General features: G+C 54.6%; 1 protein-coding gene across 2 annotated transcripts in view; it reads left to right on the top strand.

Annotated features, from left to right (window-relative positions):
- Positions 1 to 5,656: 5,656 nt before the first annotated feature.
- LOC123778679 (pyruvate dehydrogenase phosphatase regulatory subunit, mitochondrial-like) overlaps positions 5,657 to 9,115 on the top strand; it is a 44,445-nt gene continuing 40,986 nt past the window's right edge. For both annotated transcript variants that reach the window (XR_015728067.1, XR_015728068.1), the window contains exon 1: positions 5,657 to 6,578. The gene's annotated coding sequence lies outside the window, so the exon portion shown is untranslated. The remainder of the gene's footprint in view (positions 6,579 to 9,115) is intronic.

Raw genomic sequence — 9,115 nt, forward strand, 5'->3', positions numbered from 1 at the left:
CAGAGACTGGACGCAGAGCTTCCCTGGGAGCCTGCTGTTATGTACAGGCTGGAGCCTAGGGGAGCAGAGGCTGTGCCGAGCCTCACGGGTCGCCCAGTGGAGGAGATCTAGAGCTCAGCCAGCAGAGTGGGGCCAGCGGGTCCAAGGAGGGATGGAGCGCAGACATCCAGCTGCAGGCGCAGCCCTGAAGAAGCTGGAGAGCACAGGGGCCAAGTCAGCCGAGACCACCGGACGCCCGGGGTGGCACTGCTCACATACCGTCTACATAGTTGCACAGCCTGGGCACGAAAAGATAGGGGCCTCTGGGTGGCACAGTCGGTTGGGCGGACGACCCTTGGTTTCAGCTCAGGTCGTGACCACGGGGTCCTGAGATTGAGATTCTCTCTCCCTCTCTCTCTGCGCCTCGCCCTCATGCTCTCTCTCTCTCTCTCTCTCTAAAATAAGAAATAAATAAATCTTAAAAAAAAAAAAAAAAAAAAGCTCACTGAGCTCAGACAATTTTGCTGAGCTCCCAGGCACATCCTGGAATAAATTTACATCAAGCCCAGGTCGTTAGTAAACAGGTCATGATAAGCTCAGTTCAAAGGGAGTCCCAGCATAAGCATCTGCCTAACAGGTCCTTTGCTCCTTGAACTTCATGACTCTCATTCCCTTTGGATCACTCAGCGTTGCTAATCCCCCAGGGTCTCCAACCCCCTAAGGTGCCAGGCCATGCAGCTCCCCTTGCAACGTAATAAAAGCAGCTGTTGTGCTCTGAAATTTGTGCTCTGAACCAAGTATTTTATCCACATGTTTGAGTCTTGAAAGAAAGAAAGAAAGAAAGAAAGAAAGAAAGAAAGAAAGAAAGAAAGAAAAGGGAAAAAACAGAAGAATAAAAGACAAGAGAAGAAAAGAAAAAGAAAAAAAAGGAAAGGTGTCATCACCAATTTTACAAGCGAGTAGATAGAGGCTATGATGATTAATTTTATGTGTCAACTTGGGTAGGCCAGGGTGCCCAGATGTTTCGTCAAGCACTATTCTGGATATTCTTGTGAAAGTATTTTCTAGCTGTGATTAACACTGAAACCAGTAGACTGACTAAAGCAGATCACCCGCTATACTGTGGGTGGGCCTCATGCATTCACTTCAAGGCATTAAGAAAAGGACTAAGGTCTCCAGAGGAAAAGGGAATTCTGCCCCCAGAGTCCCCTTGAACTCGAGACCTCGACATCAACGATTCCTGGGGTCTCCACCCTGCCAACCTGCCCTGCAATCTCAGACTTGCCAGCCGCCACAGTCCGGTGAGCCAAGTCCTTAAGATAAGTCTCTCTCTATACACACATCCTATATGCCTCCCCCCTTCTCTATAGTCTCTGTTAGTGACGACTACAGAGGGGGCTCGGGAAAGGTAATGTCCCAGGGTCATACACCAAGGGAGAGGCAATGCGGGCACTGGGACCCAGGCCAGGTCAGCTCCAAAGTCATGTTCTTAACCAAACAGGACAACAGCCCTTTCACCCTGGACTCTGGGGACTGAGTCAGACGATGCCCCAGATCCAAGTGTCTGAGGTCCCTAAGTCCACAGAACCCCTTCAGGCAAGGTCAGCAGGAGGGAAAGGGGAGGTCCCTCTTTTCAAGGCTGCACAAAGGAGCCTCTCCTCAGGCTCTCCTGAGTCCTGGGGGCCACATGGGGTATCACTGCTCAGGGGGAGATTTGATTAGTCTGATTTGGGTTTCTAGTTCAAGATCTGCACTCCAGATGCAGGGGTGGGAGGCCCCAGGAAACTTCAATTCGTATGTCACAGCGCCACCTACTGGTCCGTTAGAGGGCCAGCTGCAGTAACCCAAAGTCCTCTGCTCTCTGAGGCCAGGACATTATCCCATTTTGCAGATTGGCAAACAAGAGCTTTTGCTGTCCACTTTCCCCCATTCGTTCAATCATGTGTTAGATGCCGGGCACGATCTAGATGCTGGGGGTTCAGAGAAGCCAGTCCTCCGCAAAGGGATTGACAGAACGAGTAGGGGAGAAAAACCAGGAAAGACGGAGGTGGAAAGAGTAGGGGGGGCACACCAAAGGGAGGCCAGTTGTCGTGGGAAGGAAAGGCTTCCCCGAGGAGCTGCTGGTGATGGTGGGCTGAGGTCTTGAAATTTTGGAGGGGTCTGCCGGGCTGATGGGAGGGGCCCTTGGGGGATCATTTGATTCTCAATTCAGGACTCTTCCCCCAGCACAGAAGGACGGTGCCTGGACGGGCATCTTTGGGAGCAGAAGATGGGTTTGGCCGAGTGTGACGTGAGAGCAGGGTGTGAGATAGGATCTGTCGCACACAGTTGGCCCCAGAGCCACCGGGGATACCTCTGCCGGTCCCACTGTGGAGACCGTGCTCTGCCAGGCTAAGGAGTCTGAACACGTCTCCCCAGCATCGGGGAGTCCCGAGGAGCCCTGAAGTTAAGCCAGTGAGTAGAATGATCTGACGGCTTGGGAGAGACAACCCTGCAGAGTGAGGACGGGGTGACGCCAGAAGCAGGGACATCTTTTTAGGGATGATCTTCGAAGCAAAGGATGCCAACTCTCTGACCTCCGGCGGCGGGGGTGGGGAACGAGAGGCCAGAAGAGAGGAGACTTCCGGGGACACAGACTAGGTCGAGCTGGGTGATGAACTAGGGGTACAGGGAGAAACCAGCAAATGGGGATCTGGAGGACTCCCCGGTTTGGGGCTCAGTTGCCCATTCGTGGACCTGAAATAGAAGGAGATTTGGAAGACAGGATGAGGAGGTTGTTCCCGACGTGTTAGCCTGTGGGATTCCCGCATGTAGCTGCCGGAACATTGGTGAGATAGCAGAATAAAGACCCGTGACTCCACGTGGGCAGCCAGTGGAGAATTCCGCAAGGGGACGAGACCCTGATGGCATCATCCCTACACGGCTACACTGTCAGAGACGCCGAGCTTGGGCTGCACAAGGCGGCGTACAAACCGGCCCCAGACCTGGTGCCTTCCACAAGCCCTTCCTCTCGTGCTTATGGGCCTGCGGGTGGCTGCGGTTTGGCCGGGCCGCTGGTTTCGGCTGTGGGTCAGTGGGCTTGGCCTCAGGTCGAGGTCGCATCTGTTTCCCGTGTCTCCCATCCTGCGTGATCCTCCGAGATACGGTGGCTGCTCAGGGCTCCGTCTTAGGGCGATCGGCGGCCGCCAGGAGGCGCTGGTGACCGCGCACAGTTGGCCTGAAGGCCTGGCTCCCCCTGCGCACCGGGGCGGCGGCCTCGCTTTTATAGCAAGGTCCAACCAACATGGCAGGACGAGGACCACGCGGCAAGCCGGTCCTGCGCCGCAAGCTCACGTGCCAGAGGAACGAGGAACTGAAAATGTCCAGTGTACCCCAGCCAGGGGAGCACCTCCCGGTTACCCTGTGAGCTCTTTTCTCTCTCTCTGTCCCCAGCCTCAGATCGCCTCCTGGCCACCTGCCCTGTGCTACAGTGCACGGACCTTTGGGTTCATTTCCAGATCTTCTCCCAAGCTGTGTGCTCTTGGAAACGTCATGTTACTTCTGAGTCTACATCATCTGCTAAAACCTCACCTCCTGAGATTGTCCTAAAGATGACATGGGATGCTGTATAAGAAAAACCCCGTCCTGCTCAGGGACCAGCGAAAGTCCTCCCTAAGCCACAGATCTTTCAACAACCACCATGTGTCCTGCAGTCTAGTTCAAACTAGACGCAAGAGGAATTCCTGGAAGTCTCTCGAGAAGTCCTGATCAGAATTGTTGATTCCAGTTCACTCGGAGGGGATTGCTTTCGGTGTCGCCAGATGATTCCAAGGTCCCGCCACTGGCGTCTAGCACACGCTTAGCACTTGCTTGACCACTTCACTGTTTCGTGTGTTCAAGACTTGGGTGTGAGTCCTCCTAACCTTCAGAAGGAGGAAGGGAGGCTTTCCGTCTGCAGCCACGCCACCGTGTGGAGGGTGGTGTAATGCCTGTGTCTGCTGAACCTCGGTGTCCAGATTCTGTCTCACACTCTGGTGACACAGATACAAACGGTTTCATGTACCATGTTTATCCTGTGTGATGGCAAATACACACATCCAATCACTAGATATGAAGACCATTTCACAAGTAGACACAGCCAGGGTAATGAACACAGCTGTTTATTCATTTACAAACCTAGTAGCGTGAAAAGAACGTGTTGATCAAAATCCGGCTTGATAGAAATACAGAGCACGATGTTACTACCGCCTTTGCGGAATCAGAAACGCTGGTCACTCTGGGTGCCTAAGGCCACCAGGGCTCCTGAGAAAGATCCCATGCCCTAGAGTGCCTCAAACGTCCTCAGGACCTCATGCTGTCGCTACCCAGGGACAGAAAGGGGCTGAGCGAACTGCACACTTACAAAGGTAAATAAGGAGTTACAGCCCTGTACAATAATTACGATGGCATTTCCCGCATCCCAAGAGTAGACCCGAGAGTGAAGTGTGAACTGTGCTGCTAGAAACCCCTTGACTGAAACAAGCTGCAGAAAGGCATTTGATCTGGGGACGGGAGGCTCTTGGGGGGAGGATGGGAACCCTCAGGATGAGTAGAGTTGCTTTGTTTTTCTCCTTCCTCTCTACACCCACCATGGGACCTTCTGGGGTAAGGCACGAGAACCCGGCTTGGAGAAGACAGGTGCTCCCAGCTCCAGTTGCTGGCGTGCAAAGGAAATCCTGACACAGATCTTTTGAAACAGATGGTAAAAATACCCTCCCCACCCCTTGTAATTTCTGTCCTTGACAGACAGAAAACCAACTATCAAATCCAAATATCATGAGAATAAAGTCCTACGAGGACATGTGTAATTGTGCACGGGATGCTCTGCCCTGTGAAGTATCGTACAAGAAATCACTTCCACCTTTCACGGACAAGGAGAAGCCAAAAAAGATAAAAATATTCAGTCCTCTTGAAGAATAGTGCAGTTGGTGGGTATGAGAGCCTACAAAGTACAAGAATCAACGTGGACAATAAAAGGAGGCTTAGGACTCTGCGGAGACAAACAGCAGTGATGGTTGAGGGAAGCAGGGATTAATCTGTATAGCTTGTTCACCACTCGCTGCATGTCCACAGAATGGAACCAACACCTTAACTATCACTTGACTTGACCCACCGTTTCCTACAGGCAGCTAGGTTTCTCCCAAATTCATAAGCCTGCCAATGGCATAGGTCAAACTGCTCATCAAGGAAGCTTGTGAAGGTTTTCTCCGCAGACTGCCGCGTCTGGCCATCGGCAAAGACTTCCCCAGGAATACACCTCAGATGAGTTAGTCTATTTCCTCTTCTTTTGGGGCAGTCAGGTGACCCCAAGCCCTCGGCCATTAGCCAAAATATTAAAGTATTTCTTTAGCACAGAAGCCCAGAATGTCTTCACGTTCACGTATCAGACTAGCCAGAGATGGAGTTTCTGTCCTCAAGCAGCCCGAACTCATCTGCCCCTTACCTGTGTGTCAACTGGCCCGTCAGTGGGGTAGCAAGTATGCAGCTTGTGGGCTGGCGTGGTGCCACAGGGGTCCCCGGAGCTTTCTTGCCACTCCGTAATGGAAGAAGCCCTGTCTTTCTTGGGCACTGCCGAATCCCATCGCCCAGCGCGCGCCTGGCCATGAGGAAACAAGATTGGCTTGTGTGGTGCTGGGGGCCTAAATTCAAGGAACGGGAAATGAGAGTGTGTGTGGCGCAACCTGTAGGGGCCGCTGTACCCTCAGAACGCTCTCCATTCAAAGAACTAGTGACTGGACGACGTGCCAAGCAGGGCTGCCTAAGACTGAGGTTCTGTCGAGAGACGGCAGGGCTTGCAATTGGCGGCAAAGGCAGTCAACCAACACAGGGCCCCGTGACAGTAAGGGAGGGCTGGACTGGGCCTTCTCAGAAGATGGACTGAACGAGTCCATTTTCTCCGGCCCAGACAAGCCAGGAAGGCGCAGAGTGACATCCGGCCCAGAGCTCAGGGCTTCTAAATCCCGTCTCCGAGGTCAGGCCGGGCCGGCGGACCGCATTTCACTGGAGCTCCCCTACAGTGTCGCCCCGGAGGAGCCGAGCACCTGCAAGTCCAAACGCCCTTTCGCGCCCTGGACCAGAGCGGCTTTGAGCCGCGACCCACTCGGGGACGGAAGTGGGAACGCGCCTGGAAGGCTGAGCGAAGCGCCGCGCTCCCCACAGCACAGAAGGGCGAGCGGCCCACCGCCGACATCCCGGCTCCACCTGCAGAGGTCAACCGGGTCGGCGGCCCGCATTCCAAGACCGCCCCGACCACCGCGGCCGACGCCCAGACACCCGGGGCGGGGCCTCGCGAGACCCAAACAAGCCCCACGTGGCAGGGGCGGGGCCGCCGCGGGGACGTCACGGCGAGCGCGTGCGCGGTAGCGATCTCGCGCCGGCGTACCCTTGTGGGGGCCGTAAAGCGCGGAAGGTCGCGGTCCTCGGCTTTCCCCGGAACTTTTTATTCCGTCTGCCCCGCCCCTTTCCCTTACCCATTCCCCCGGTTCTGGCGCTAGGTCTCCCCCCCCCCCCCCCCGCCCGCAACTGTTGTGGCTGCTGACGCCGGGGTGCTGCTGACCGCGGAGCCCGCGGGGGCCCGGGAGGTAAGGAAGACAGCTGCGGGGCCGCTCGGGCTTCCGCTCCGCGCGCGTCCCAGCGTCCCCCCCCCCCTTTCCGCTTTGGTCTCCCTCGGGGGTAGTCCCGGCCGCCCCTCGTTTCGCGTCGCTTGCGCGAGGGTATTCGCCTCGGGGCTTCGGATGCCCGGGCCGAGAGGGGTCCGCCTCATCTCTCAGCCTGTCCGCGGCTGCGCCCGGTCCGGCCGAGGTGGTCCGGGCGTCGGAGACCCGTGCCCGGCTGCCCCGGGGCCTGCGCGCCGGCTCCTCAGGGGGCGTCCGCGGCTCAGCCCGAAGTCCAGAGCGGCCGGGGTGACCTCGCTTCCGGCTCCCGGCCTCGGGCTTGCACGGCCCCTAGCGCGGGTGAGGCCGGTCTCGCCCGGTCTTCCTCCTCCACTGCGGGTGCAGTTGCTTTCCCGCCTGGAGCCGTGCGGTCCGCCTGTGCTTCACTAACTTGGAAGACTGCTGCAGAGTGCGGCAGCCAAGTTGCCGGGAAAAGCGTAGGCCCAGGGCAGTGAGCCGTCTTCGTGATGTGTGACCACTCGGGACCGATGTGAAGGACACGGAGATTAGATTCGGGCATCTTCAAGTGCATTTTGCGGGTGTGTGTAAGCGTGACGTACGGGGCTGCGGAGGGGAGCCGGGCCACGGGGCACACCTGGCCAGCGCTTAGCGATTTGTAGTAGTTTCTTAAACTTGCGTGATCACCTGGTGGCACTTGTTGAGAATTACACACCCTGGCCCCGCGGGATCCTGTTGACTCTCCAGAGGCGGAGCTTCGGAGCCTGGGATGGAAATGTGCTGGGTGGCTCTTGGGCTGAGGCAGGTGTGGGAAATGTTGTTAATCATCTCCACTCACCAGACTTCCTTGTCCCCAGCGGCCCGTTTGTACACGCGCTGTGACCATACAGAGGAACAGCTCAGAGGGACTTGGAGCTGCCCTCTTGCCCTTGTTGGTGGAAACAGATGTGAGCGTACCTAGTCCCAATATTGAGGTTGCTTGGCAGATATTTTTCTTCTTAGCAGAAAAATATCGTAGGGTCAGCTTGGTTTTTAAAAAATATATAATTTATTGTAGGGGCGCCTGGCTTAGTGAGTCGGAAGAGCATGTGACTCTTGATCACGAGTTCCAGCCCCAGTGGGGTGTAGAGATTATTTAGATAAAACTTAAGATACCTAGATACACACACACACAGTTTATTTTAAATCCTTTTCTTTCTTTGTTTTTGACCTCTTCAGTTTCTTCTCTACTGACTTGCCCTCCTCTGCGATCAAGCTTTGCCTGGGTTTTGCTGCCAAACCTACTTGGATACTCTGGTGCCTTCCTTTCCTTCTTTGTTTGCATCCACCTTAAATCCCTTTTTGCCCTCACCACTTCAGTGACTCTTTGAAGGTCACAAAGTCACAAATCCTTTTCTTGGTTCTTACCGCTGCCCTACGTTTTTCTTTTTTTTTAATCACCCCAGGTTTTTAACATTGTTTATTCCATCTTGAACCTCTTCTGTTATTATGTGTCTTCTGCTACGTTTGCAATTCCTTTTATCCTGCCAGGGGATGTGCCTTGTGGTTCTGTCCTCACAGCTACCCTTTCTTTACTCATCTGATGTTTGAAAGGTAGCAGGGAGTAAAAGATTCTAGGGTAGACTCTCTGGGGCCAGCCTGGCAGGGCTTGACTCCTGGCTCTGCCACTCACCGGCATTAGAGAAGCTGGGATGAGTTACTTCTCTGGGCCTCAGCGTCCTCAAGTGTAGAAAAGAAATTTTAGCTATCTACCTTACAGGGTTGTGAGGCTTAAGTCAGTTGTACACCTAAAGCAGCATCTGGCAGATTGTAACTGCCTATGAAAATATTACCATTTTCTTTTTTAAAATTGTTTCACGTGATTGAGATATCCCCTCAAATCTGAGGGCCAAATCTGAGGGCCTCACTTGAGCCTTGAGATCTCAGGGTCCTCGTTGAACTTTTCCCCCTCTCATTTGCTCTCTATTCTCATCCATTCAGCAGCGCATATTTCCTAGCTGCCTACCCTGAACGCTGGGAAAATCATGATCAAGGTATATAATCGGTGTCAGCTCCCAGAGAGCTCCATCATGACAGGAGACTAAAAAGTACCACTTACTGAGTGCTGCTGAGGTGCCAGCTGCCATGTGTTTCCTTTTTGTCTGATTGTTTGTAGCAACCGTGTGAGGTGGGTAGTCCTAGCTCACCTGATGGGTGAGGAGCCCAAAGCACAGAGACGGAATAACGTGCTGAAGGGCATAGAGCTAACGAGAGGCGCGGGGAGGTTTTCACACCCACAGCTGTCTGCCTCTCTCGAAAGCCTTCATGCTCAGCTGGGTTGTTGTGCTGCTTCCCTGATTGGCGAACAGATGTGACACAGTCCGGGAAGCCCTGTGCCGGGAGACGTGCAGGGTGTGATGGGAGAACATAGAAGAGTCACCTGACCCAGGGTTGGGGGAGAGGGGGTCTGATGTCAAAGAGGCTGAGAGCTGAGGCGATTACCTTTGTTGGGGGGTTGGGCGGAGTGG

Source organism: Ursus americanus, chromosome 21, assembly GCF_024610735.1.
Source record: "Ursus americanus isolate L20-20 chromosome 21, mUrsAme1.1.p, whole genome shotgun sequence".
NCBI classification, from domain to species: Eukaryota; Metazoa; Chordata; class Mammalia; order Carnivora; family Ursidae; genus Ursus; species Ursus americanus.